Consider the following 14,189-nt stretch of genomic DNA (forward strand, 5'->3'; position numbering starts at 1 on the left):
TGTGTTAAAATATACAGTATGTTTTTTTACCTTCATCAACTCCTGTGATGATGATGATAGTGAGGAGGAGGAGAGAGATGAGAAAGTGTAGAGCCTACGGTAAGCAGAACTACTTTCAAAACACTTAGGCCATGTCATGAGTGTAGGAACCCATAACCCAGTTACAGATTATTTCCACATCTGCATAGTTGACGATTACCGCAATTCACTAGAAATCTAATGAGACGCGTTTGTAAACCATGTTTTCCGCCAAAATAAAAGCTTGATGCAGTTTGCGTCAAAATAAAAGATCATGTGCTTATCTCTTTCAAGTATAGAAATTGGTACAAATCCTTTATTTCCTTTGTTTCCTTTATTTTTTAGTGCATTTGTTTTTACAAAATATGGCTATTACTGTCATTGGATTAATATTATAACATTATTATGTAGTAGGTGTAATGTAAGTAGACACTGTAACTAAAAGAGGTTTGAATTTATCTTTGTTTAATTTGCACACTGAATATGGGTTGGAGCTTGTAATTTTGAACTCTCAAAGTGCACCAGATTGATGAATTTAACATTAAAATGCACAAAATTTTCTTAGCTCTCTCCCTAGAAGGACCGAGGTCCACCCACCACAGTTTTACCAAAAATCCTGTAAGAAACACTGGTATTGCTATGTAGCTTAGCTTGTTTTAGGATTCACCACTGTGGAGTATAGTTCAACTGTATTAATAAATGTCAAATTTTTACTTATTTCATCTGTTAACTCTCACTCGTTCCTACTCACTCATTACGTGGCATTAGTGGTTTTAAGGAATAGGAGATGGTATGCATATATTTAAGGGCGTGCAAAGATGGGTGGTGTTTATGATCATATAGTGGGCCAGTCTGGGCCAAAATGCCAGGGCCGATTTTTTTTGTCCCAGTCCAGCCCTGCTCTTGTGTACACACACACACAAACACAAACACACACCTTAATACTCTAATATGTAATTTATTCACAATGTCCCACCACACAATAAATCATTATACCATTTCGACTAGACACATTCAAAATGCAAAAAGATTTGTTTTTCCAAACTGTTTGGAGCAATTTGTTATATTTTTGTATATTTTGAAATATAACATTAAATAGTATATTTGATGTGATGAATTGCTCTGTCATTTATCAGATTTACCAATTGTTATAATTTCAATTTGTGCTGGTTAATTATGAACAATGGGTAAAATTGGGGGGCGGGGACAGGTGGGGGCGGGGCTACATTATGGCTCCTCCCCTAACCGCATGTGATCTCACTCCAAGCTTTTGATCAAACTTGAGAACCCTGGTTCAAGTGAGCAGTGCACAGACTTCTACTATAGAATCTGAAACAAGGGAGCAGAGTTCTTCTGATTTGTGGCACAATGCAAGAAAATTGAGAATAACTGCAAGTTCAGCTAAAAAGGTTCCTTCTAGAGCATCCACCAATCCTACAAAGTTTATGGCAGAGCACCTGTACCCCTACTTTCGTGGCAACTATGCCACAAATAATGGTAAGGAGAATGAGGTGGTTGCTGGTAATGCACTTCGAGAGCAAGGCATGAGTATTACACATAGGGGCATCATCGTTAGTGTCACAGAGCCATGGTTGTCAGCCAGCCCAGATGGGGTAATTGACTCATCTGTCCTACTTGAAATAAAATGTCCCGTCCCAAGTAAACTCCATCCTACCCTCTTGGATCAACCATATCTGCAGTGATATCAAGCTAGTAGATGGAGTACCACAACTTTAGAAAACAGGTAGCCAAGGATATTACATGCAGGTACAATTAGGCATGTTTTGTGCCGGTCTGAAGATGGCCAAATGACACAGTTATGTTCACTGTACCATTTTATGAGCCCTATGTTCTGGAGAGGGTAGGACATCTGAAGAGATTTTATTTCTCAACAATGTTGCCCTAGCTTGTGGATGAATTTGTTGGTCAGCGACTGAAACTGCAGAACAGATACATGAGCATAATGAATTCATAGAAAATATCCCTCAGAAACATTTTATTCAAATCACAAAACAACTGTTAAAGGTGCTATAAGTGATGTCACACGTTTTTTAGGCCAAAACATTTTATGTCACATACAGTAAACATCTCCTCACTATCCGCTAGCTGCCTGTCCCCTGAACACATTGTAAAAAAACGCGGTCTCTGTAGACACCACAGGCTCCACAAACGGCAACAAAAGCAAACTGGGCTCACCCGCACCACCAAACACAACAAACAGAGTTCCAGCCAATAACTGGCAAGAAGTATTTGAGGGTGGGGTTTGGGGGGGTTAGTGCGCGTACACGTGAAGGGGGTGTGGAGGAGAGAGAAGCATGAAGAGGGAAGTTTGAATTATGGCCAACACACGACCAAAGAGACGACGTTCCGATGAACAAATTGCAAAGAAGAGGGACATGGATAAGGAACGTGCGAAGTACCGAATTTACATTGGAAAAACCTTCGAAAGGTGGCAAGAACTCCGCCGGCAGAAGGGCTTCCAATCCGACATTCAGTTGCTCTGTTTTTGCTGGACAGGTAAATCCATTTTTCTTTCTAAACTGACGTTCATGTTCGCCAAACCAAACACAAGGATGTAATTAGCTAGAACTATGCAGTCAGCGTTAACTTTGGTGAATACAACATATATGTTTCTAGCAGCTAGCGATCAACCTCTATTGTAAATGATCAAGCAAATTCACAGTAGTGTTTGTTATGAATTTGAATGTTCATTTAAAGGCTATTGACAACTTTGACCAAATTTGTTTACGATGCCGCCATTGTTTATGCTCACTGGGAAACGTGAAGCTAACGTTATCTTGCTATTATTGCATCCTTGTATGGGAGCTATAGTTATAACCCCAGGTGGCGAAATGATTTTAAGATAATATCTCTCTTTTTCTGCATTCTGTTCTGCAATATATAAAAGCATTTATCTAACTTGGCCACATTACACATTGAATGAAGTATCAGTAAAACTCAACTTTGTTTGTAGTGACTACTTTGACTTTCCTTTATGCCGGAAAGGAGGGGAGGAGGGATGGTCTAGCTAGCCTCCATTTTGTTTGACAACAATTTAAACGTCAACAAGAACATTTGCTGCTGTTAACAGTATGAAAACTCATTTTTATACACAATCAATTCTGTACATTTAAAAATGCTGAGCTTAAGTATTGTTGTACATAAGTGAATATTTACAAATACAGAATATTGTCCATGTAAAATTGTATGCAAATCTGATCAAATCTATTGTACACAAACTCTGAGAATAACAACAAATATAAACTGTTTATATTTAAATATAAACAGTAAAAAATTACAAAAGGCAGCAAGTGTCAATATGAAATATACAGGTACAATTTATGTAGATGTGTGTGCGCGCAGAAGCAACTACAACCTCAGAACGTCACTGTTGTCACTTATCACTCACGGATAGGGCTGGGCGATAAGAACCAAAAGTCATATCCCAATATATTTAGACTGAATATCGATATACGATATATATCCCGATATTTTTTCCGCAAAGTGAGAGCAAATGTTCAGTCAAAGCCAAAGCCAAATATGACATGTCACAAGTAGTTTTATTGAAACAAATGAATAAATAATATACAGGTTTCTTCACCTTAGGGCTGCACGATTATGACAAAAAACATAATTGCCGATTATTCCCTTGGAATTGTAATTGTGATTTATTAATTATTATTATAAAAATTTACATTCATTATATATATATATATATATATATATATATATATATATATATATATATATATATATATATATATATATATATATAAGGATTATATATTTACATATGTAAAAATATGACTAATAGTAAAGACTAGTACTAATAAATAAACATTAAGCCTATGCTAAAGCTATTAAATAGCAGTCCCAAACTATTTTTTGTTAATACAATGTTGGTATGAGCCACTACAGTCATTAAAAAATATAGAAAATATCACAAAGAAAAATAAAGTGGCATTTTGGGGTTAATATGGAAATGACAGTTACCATGGTGAATACACTAGGGTGACCATACGTCCTGTTTAACCAGGACATATCTGGCCAGGATTTCTTTTATTAAATAAATTATGTATTAAATATAAAATAATTATTTTATTAAATAAATACATTATTACGTTATTTGACACTGACACGTACGTGCCAGCTTTGCAGGTCATGCATTCTGATTCACACGGATCCCGATCGAGACGAAAACACAGGAATTTTGTCACAGGTCGGGATGGGCCAAGCCGGACTGCGCCCACCCCTGAACCAGGACCACCCTGAGGAGCGTGTCAGAGACGAGACGGAATTTAAAAGAATAACAGTTCTTTTTATTAAAGTTAAAAGTAATTTGAATAACCTAAACAAAATCTTCCTTTCTTCTTCTTCCCAGGAATCGAGGCAATGCAGTAGTCTCCGGGGCCCACTCCCACGCCGGTGCAAGGTTCACACTGTGATGGACCGGTGGGTTTCCACGGGTGAGTATGCGGTCGGGGCTGTTCCTCTTTCCACACTGATGCAGGGTTCACAGGGACCTACGACGAACAGGTGAATTTCCACAGGTGAGTAGACGGTCGGGGCCTTTCCTCTTCCCACGCCGATGTAGGGTTCACAATGGTATGCGATGGACAGGTGAGTTTCCACAAGTGAGTAGATGGTCAGGGCTCTGGAGCTGCAGCAGACTCGAAGTCCACAGGCTAAGCGGGCCTTCTTCTGAACAGGCAGTATCGACACTGGGAGCAGAGGATACAGGTTTCACGTGTGTTACCGGGAGATGAACACTTTACCTCAGACAGGTGGACTATAAGGCTGCAGCAGACTCGAAGCCAACAGGCGGAGCAAAGCTTCTTCTAAGACAGACAGAGTCAATACTTCAAGCAGAGGATGCAGTCCTCACATGTAATACAGAGGGATGAACACTTCGCGCCAGACAGGTGGGCTATGGGGCTGCAGCAGACTCAAAGTCGCAGGCTGAGCGGAGCTTCTCTAGGACAGACAGAATCAACTTCAACAGCAATATACAGTTCTCACGTGTGTTGCAGGGGACAGATAACTTCACACCATGCAGATGGGCTTGGGGTTGTAGCAGACTCAAAGTCGCAGGCTGAGCGGAGCTTCTCTAAGACAGACAGAATCAACTTCAACAACAGTATACAGTTCTCACGTGTGTTGCAGGGGACAGATAACTTCACACCGTGCAGGTGGGCTTTGGGCTGCAGCAGACTCAAAGTCAACAGGCTGAGCGGAGCTCCTGCTAAGACAAACAGAATCAAGATTGCAGATAGAGTGTGCAGTCTCACGTGTGTTGCAAGGGGGCGAACCTTCTCACCATACAGGTGGGTTGACAGGCAAGTAGCAAACTTAAGTCAACAGGCTGGACAGAGCTTCTTCTAAAACAGTCAGAATCACTACTTCAAAACAGAGAGGTTAGTTTGACTCACGGATGCTATTCCTTCTAGTCCTCAACAGATGGGACCGATCGACATTATTAAGCTCCAGTTACTGACAGTAGACCAGCATGGCACGTGGGGAGTGCACGGCAAGAGAGAATAAATCTTCCACACACACACACGGCAATTTCACTCCAAACATGCAACGTGAGGGGGGGAAACGTCAATTTAGGCACTGCAATCCACTTCAATAAGTGCAGATAAGGCCAGCACTCACCCAGAGGTCTCCGTGTCACAAGCAACGAGCTTCAATGTTGAGAAAGGATGTTTCGGGGTTTTCCTCCACAGACATAGACAGGATTCACATCACCGTTCCAACACGGGGGAAGAGGGTAAGAGATCGAACATGAATCAGTGTAATTCACTCAGTGACGTTTAAATAGCACAATCAAAACACTCCAATCCACCTTAAATTCAGTGTTGAAACATGCAGGTAAGAGATCCAATGGTCGATTACTTATCTCTCTCCCTTCCAGGCAAACGGGGTGTTTTCACAACTCTTCCACACTCCTCGAGTCCCCTCCAACAACACTTTCCCTTTGCACACCACAATTCTTCTCTGCAACACTCAAATGGAACAACTTCTCACGGGGGAGAACCACACAACAGTCTCTCTTCACTGGCTTTTTATATCCTTCTCAATGCCCACATGGCTTCGTCATGGCTCTAGATCAGGGGTAGGCAAACGTTTTTTGGCTCAAGGGCCACACTGGGTTTTAAAATTTGACAGAGGGCCGGCCCAGTAGCAGATTATGAAACACGATCTCATGAAATTGCGTATCTATTCCACGAATTTAATTTCTCGTGCCATTTATACGCCAAAAATATATATTTTTTTGTGCATATGCTGTGCACTGTAAACCCCTTGGTTAGGATTAGGGGTGCGTAGTGCAATTTTTGAAAAATATTTGAAATAATTTGAAAGATATTTTGAAAAATGTCGGTAACCAAACAGTTGATGGACCCCATTGACTTCCATAATAGGAAAAAAAATAATAATACTATGGAAGTCAATGGGGTCCATCAACTGTTTGGTTACCGACATTTTTCAAAATATATTCTTTTGTGTTCAGCAGAAAAAAGAAATTCATACAGAAATTCATACAGGTTTGAAACAACTTGAGGGTGAGTAAATGACCGAATTTGAATTTTTGGGCGAACTATCCCTTTAAGTGCGTATCATATGCACGCGAAAACTGCGTTTCATAAGAACTACAAATACAATTCGTCGTATTCGCACTTTCATGAGATCGGGCTGAGCAAACACATTTACGTTGTGGCAACGTTTGCACCGTTTGCACGAAATTCAACAACTGAGAGGACATTCTGACAATAAATTTTTTTATGCTAGATATCCCCCATTTAGCATGTTATGTTTTGAGGTTAATTTTTAATTAGTCAGATGATTGATAATTATAGCCTATACTTTTTAAATATTGTTTATCCTTATTATTATTTAATGGGCCTAACCGTAAATTAGAAACAAAACACCTAAGTGTACACTTAGAAGAGTAAAAATGACACAGATGTATAAAATAAACAAATGTTTCAAATAGATCAAAGTGCAAAAGAACATAACATAACTATAAAGAATCAGTACACAAGTCAGAAAGGTGTAGTAGCCTGCTGTCTTTATATTACTGAATTTTCATTCTACTTGCCTTGTTCCTTTTTGCTACTTGCGTATTGACTTGGAAGTAGCAGACGTCTTTTTGACGGGTGATTGCCATGGTGAATCGTAATTTCGGAGCTCTATTGATTATGGCTTTTCATAGTCGGGGTGCACGCTTTTAAATCCGAGTCAACCTACTCAACTGAGCTGCTCTGAAACTCAGATCAAGTTTTAACTCAGAGTTGGCTCAACCTCCTTATTGAAACGGGCCCCAGGACCATTGGGTCCTACAGTACCATTGTACCATGTAAAAACATGGCTGCCATTTAATTGCAAAACAACCAAAAATATTCAAAGCTGTAAATCTGCAATGGTTTTGCATATTAACACCAAGTAAAATTCTTTGTCCCGTACAAGTGGATCTTTAGAGACAGGTGGATTTTTGCTCCGCCTTTGAGAAAATGAAAGCTCAGGTGGGCCAATCTGGAATCTTCCCAATATGTCGTCATACGGGGAAAGGTTACCTCCCCTTTCTCTGCTTTGCCTGCCCAGAGAATTTGGCCCGCCCATGAGAAAATGAGCTAAGTGAACGCGATATTGGTTTTTCTTCGAGAGACTGGCGATACTAAAATGTGACGTGAAACCACGGCAGACTGCTGATTAGTCAGAGAGAATCGTCATTATTCACTGCGGCAATGATGACGCAGTGAATAGTGACGATTCTCTCTGACTAATCAGCAGTCTGCCGTGGTTTCACGTCACATTTTAGTATCGCCTCAGCTCGCCTCAGCCCGCTTACCTCGCCGGAGGTGGTACGAAAAAAAGTACCTGGAAGCAGGTGGTACAACTTTTACACAGTGGAAAACCAAACAGAGCCGAGTCGAGTAGGGAGTGTTCTTGTTTGTGTTTGGCCAGTTAGGCCTTGTGTTTCCCTGTGTGCAGCTGAAACAAAAATAAATAAGTTGTTGTACAGTAATATTTTTTTTTTTTTTTTTTTATATCGTATCGTGACGTATCGTATCGTGACCCTGGCATATCGAGGTGCATCGTATCGTGAGTTTAAGTGTATCGTCCCATCCCTACTGTTCACCATAGTTGTGGTCCCAAAGCGATGGATCTTCCCACTGGGTGAAAATAGTGCTGTATGATGGTTGTGGCACCTCAGGTATGCCCTCATCCTCCTGGGGTCTCATGTACAAAGACTTGCGTTGAATTCATACTAAAACATTGCGTACGGACAAAGCTGTAAATGTGCGTACGCACCAAAAAAATCAGGGGCCTGTACCATGAAGGTAGCTGAACAAACTCGGGGTTACAGGATTGGTTTTGAGTTGACAAATCCAAACCGTTGCGATCAGGCTTTATTGGTACCATGATGCAGCTCATCAACTTTCTCTGTCAACTCAGGCTTTGATCCTTAAGCTATGATTACTCCACGCGCGCGTGCACATAAAAGAGTGACGTCGACACTGAACAGCCAATCGCGGGTAGTAGAGCGAGAGCGTTATATTTTTCCGCGGAGGAGCAAGAGATAATTTTTCAGAATTACGATGAATTTAAATATATTTCAAGCTCGAAACAATACGGTCTCTGTGCCAAAGCAAGAGAAGACTGTTGGAGAAAGATTGCTGATTGTTAATGTGTAAGTTAAACAAATACGTTCTATATTTATGTAAAATTATGTATATGTATGTGTAGCCTATATGTTTCTATACCCTATAGCCTATTTGTATAATATATAAAAAATGTACATGTATGTACTAAGAAAGATTAATATTCCTTGATTTTTAAATGCAACCCCAACTCCAAATGTTCTTGGCAGCAGATAAAGACAAAATATAAAAATAATAATTCAAAGTGGTGAGTATTTACCACAACCTTTTATTACTTTTGTGAACATTTGATCACAAACACTTGTTTGCAGCAAACAGAAATAAAGAGTTAAATTCAGAAAACCAGAATACACTGTGGCGGAGGAGTTGGCTCTGAGTAGGCAATAAGGGGCGGCCGATTATGGATGGGATTACAGGTGCTGTACAATCTGACCCTGGTGCTGGCTCCTTTAAGTAAGTAACACTGGGTACGTGTGCAATACATTACTACTTTTAAGTTGTAAATATGGCTGACTGTATGTTCTGCAGTAGAGAGAAATACAGTGTCCCTGTTGAAGCCAGCACACACACACACAGTCTCCCACACAGAGGTCAGTATGCAGCAGACAGAACACCAGAAACATAACCTGCTTTACAACAGTTATGCTTTACATTGGCCTATTTTTATTTATTAGGGTGGAGGAAATGAAGACACTCTGTCTGTGTGTTCTCAGACAGTTGCTGATGTGAATGCACTGGGCTTTTTATTATGGCAAACATTTGAATGTGTGGCATAAAAAAGGGACGGGCACTTACACATCTCTTTTATTGTAGGATTTTTCACAACCTGCCCCAGAAACTGAGGCCTCTACCTCAATGGCCTTCAGAAGAAATGTGTAAGGATTTAAAACCCTTGACATAAATTACAGTCAGTCCTGTGTTTGTAGGAAGTCAAGGAACTTTTTGTGATTTGATGAGCCTCCAGAAAACTTGTAATGATAATGTTTGTGGTGGAATTATGTTTCAGGTGGAAACAGACTCAGTCAGGGCCCTGTACAAAATGAGACTTGAACTAGACTGCACACTAAAGGAGTCTTGAACTAGACTGCACACTAAAGGAGTCTTGAACTAGACTGTTCACTAAAGGAGTCTTGAACTAGACTGCACACTAAAGGAGACTTGAACTAGACTGTTCACTAGGAGCTGACTGTGAGCTGAGAAAAAAATAAAATGGAGATCAAACAGCTGAATAAAACTGATCTCAGTATGTGAACTTATTTAACCAAGTAACACTTTAGTATTAATATTTATTAATGAAACTTTCTCTTGCTCTCTTTCTCCCCATCCCACAAAACCAATAAAACAGTTTGAGACTTATCTGCAGTTTCATTGTGCTTTTATTAAGTGTAATATTGTATGGTGATTGCATCTACATCTGCACCAGCTGGGTGGTCAAGTGTGATCGGGTCAGTTTCATCGGGGAGAAGCTGGTTTTGTGGTGTTTCTCGCTCCTTTCTAATGGTGGCTATATTGTGCAGAATGGCACATGCATGCAGCCACTATCTCTGATGCCCGCTCTGGTGACTCTTAAGGGCTGAACACAGTTGAAACGTGCCTTTAGGATGCCAAAGGTCATCTCGATCTTCACTCTGGTTTAACTGAGGGCCACATTGAAGCGGTGCTGTGGCCCTGTCTGAGGTCAGAGGGTTATTGTGTAGGTTTTTCTATCTTAGTTCAAATTAACTGTTTTGTACTGTACCAAATTTAACTTGCTTTCCTCAAAGCGCTGACACAACACAGACTCATGGAAAATTCGTGAGTCAAGCACTGGAGCCAGGCCATTTAGCATCCAAACTTGTGATCATACGTTCATGACCACAAGTCATCAGCAGATGAAATGTTTAGTAGATCATTTTTATATCTGTTAATGTTACTAATTTAAAGATTCATCTCACAGAAAATAATCATCTCACAAATTCACATCTCTACCTGAAGTGATAGGATTTCCTATTAACATCTGCCTCATGTTCTCTTAGAGCAGTGGAGACTGGAGCAATAGACTATAGGGAATCCTATCATAAGATTAACAGAATAATAATAAAGATTTAAAATAATTCTTAACATGTATTATATTGTATAGTACATTTGTGAAATGTGCATTAAAAAAAAAAAAAAAAAAAGTGTTCATGTGATGTCACCCTATCAATATATCTTACCGGCAATTTTATAAAAGCCCTCTTTTATGGACATAGTCGATAAATGTCCGGGGAACAATATTAATGAAACTATTCATGTACTCCTGCAGAGCAAGGACCACCTTGCGAATGGTTCGACAAACCGTGTTTTCCCCCAGCCTCTGTGCATCACCCACTGTGCAAGTATGTACCACTTGCAAAAAAACACAAACGCAATACCATTTGCGGTACAGTAAGTGCATGAATTCGACGTGTTAAATTATTTATGTGCGGCTCAAGAAGTTCGCAAAATAAGACATTCCTTCCGCGGAAAAGCTGTATCTTTCATACAAGTAACTATCAGGAAAGGCAAGGGGATTTTGTCAGGCTAAAAACTCTTTCTTTACAAAGTGCTCGTCTAACAATTTGCCCGTCCACCGGATTTGGAAGAAAAGGTGAAGTCATTGCAACAAACACTTGGAATAAGTTACGTCACCTATATGTTTCTTTGCTCTCAGCTGATTGGTCAAACTTCAGTCTGAGATCTCGAATCCAGATCATAACCTGCCCCGAAGCAGGTTAGCCGTGCAGCGTAAGATGCCATGGCAACGAACACCGATTTAAGCCGAGCTACTTTCATAGTACCTAAAACCCAGGGTTGGCGGAAACTAAACTGAAACATAGCCGGCTAGCCACCTAATCCGGCTTCATGGTACAGGCCCCTGATGTATGAATCTCTGCGTACGCAGCATTCCACATACATTTTCTTTGTACATCCCAATTAACGCGAAATTGAGCGCACATGCACGAGCACAACACCACACCCTGTCTCCTCCCTCAATTAAATTAATTTAAATATGGTAATTAGTCCAATTTGGCAAAAGAAACCTGCAAGAACATGGCTAAAGCAAGCAAGAAACAAAATTTCACTGAAAATGAATTAGAAGTGCTACTATCAGAGCAGAGGTAGAAACAAGAAAAAATATTTTATTTGGAACTTTGTCCTCTGGAATTAATATTAAAAGAAAGAAAAAAGAGTGGGAGAGTTTGTCTGATGCCGTCAACGCGGTGGGATCTGAGAGTCGCACCGTAAATGAACTGAAGAAGAAATGGTCTGACATAAAGGTGGAAGTTAAGCGGAGAACTGCTGCGCACCAACAAAGTGTGGGCAGAACAGGTGGTGGTACAGGGGCCGATGAACTTGCACCCTTTGATCAGAGAGTTGCCTCTATTGTAGGAGACACGTTAATCTCTGGAATCGTATCCGTTGATGTGGGAGACTCGGATACACTACAGGACTGCCAGCAAGGTGACTAATTTAAAATTTATTTCCTTAACTTTGATACATATAACCTACCAGCCACCATTTAATTTTAAAATGCATGCAATGTGGCAAAAAGTACACCAGAGATTTTACGTAACCACTGCTTTTATTGCAAATGCGTGTACCCATTAATAAGGAACAGACTCAAATTACAGTTAACATGTGCCTGTGTTTATTTGGACTTAGGAACCGCAGGAACAACAGCAGGAACGTCCACTGGCACGCACTCAGAGTCCGCACCACCCGAGCAGCCAGAGCCCATTCAGTCCAACGTCTCCGGTGTCTCTAATGCTCCCCCCAGTGCTGAACCCCGTCCATCTGGCTGCGTCTTGACGCATGCTGTCTGGAGTCACAACAGCAAATTGTTAGGGCCATTGGAGAAATTAACAGTCACCTGAAAAATGTCACTGACGCACTCACAGAAATAAGCCATTCATTAAAGGAATTGGTCAAAAAATGAACTTTGTGTCTGAGTACCATTTATATTGTCACAATTACACGTTGACGGGCCTGAATGGCTTGTTGATTGTGCTGCACATATACTGGTCCTGGGTCAGGGTCATCTGGCGGTGCCCCCACCTCACCAAGGGGTATGCCATCCCTGTGCGCGACATTGTGCAGCACTCCACAGGCCAGTATGATGCGGCAAACCTTGTCAGGGCGGTATAACAGCATCCCCCCGGTCCTGTCAAGGCAGCGCCACCGACTTTTCAGCTGCCCAATCGCCCGCTCCACAACTGACCGAGTGCGAGAATGGACATCATTGTATCTGCGCTCTCGGTCAGTTTGTGGGTTGGTGAGGGGGGTTAACAGCCACGTCTTTAGTGGATAACCACTGTCTCCTTATGGGCAGTTGAATAATTACACACACAAAAATTAAACTTTTAGATAGAACCATACATTTAAATAACTTACCAAGTAGCCACCCATCACGCACCCTGCCAGCTTGGAGTCTCATCCCAACCATGCTGTTTGTAAGGATATATGAATCATGGGTTGACCCAGGCCACCTTGCCACAATATTTGTTAGGCGCATTTGTGCATCACATATAATCTGCACATTTATTGAATGAAAATGTTTCCGATTCACATATGCAAATTCTTCTTCAAATGGCGCCTTTATAGCAATATGTGTGCAGTCGATCGCTCCGATTACATTATGAAAACCGGCTATCGCTGCAAATTGCGCTTTAATATTTGGCTGGTCACCTGCATCGCATGGGAACGTTATATACCTGGTAGACAAGCGGATGATCCCGTCCCATACAGCTGGCATTGTACGGCTCAAACACGACTGGCTTATTCCTGAGCGGTCTGCCAGTTCTCTTTGGAAAGAACCAGTTGCCAGGGAACCAAGTGTAGTAAGCACCTGTAAAGGAACGGGTAATGCGTGGCTCCTCACTGTCTCTCTTTCCAAATTCGGACCCAACTCAGCGCAGAGCTCCAAGAGTATAGCCCTTGGAAATCTGAAGCGGCTGATAAGCCAGTCATCATCGTGGGCCAGAAAATCATTGTGGTCCCTAAAAATTCGTCCATTGAAAATGTCCTCTAATAAAACCAACACTGCCATTGCTAGACGGGTTGTAGGCTATCAATTTGCACATGCTTTATATATGTTCTTACTTAATTGCATAATTAATAGAATATTTTAATAAGACTCGTGTGACAATAATATGTCAAATAATTTATAAATTACAAATTATAAGCAATATCTGACAGCTGGTGGTGCGATAGAACAATTCGTAGTGTAATGTTTGCCACTTCACTTTATTGCCTCTATGAGTCGCCAACGGACAAAAATCACGACAAATGTACGTACGCCAGGCATGAAGTTTACGTGGAGGAACGCACATTCTTACGTTCATTTCACTGTTAGTACATCTGACCGTGAACGTGAAAGCTGGCGTACGCCGTGTTTTTGTGCGTACGCAGTGTTGAAACATGAGGCCCCTGGTCTGTCACTTCTGCTGTTGCTGTAAAAAAAGAGCACATAGGCTACATGTTAAACTCTACAATTTCTGTCCACGTTTC

Source organism: Rutilus rutilus (genome assembly GCF_951802725.1).
Source record: "Rutilus rutilus genome assembly, chromosome: 4".
Taxonomy (NCBI): domain Eukaryota; kingdom Metazoa; phylum Chordata; class Actinopteri; order Cypriniformes; family Leuciscidae; genus Rutilus; species Rutilus rutilus.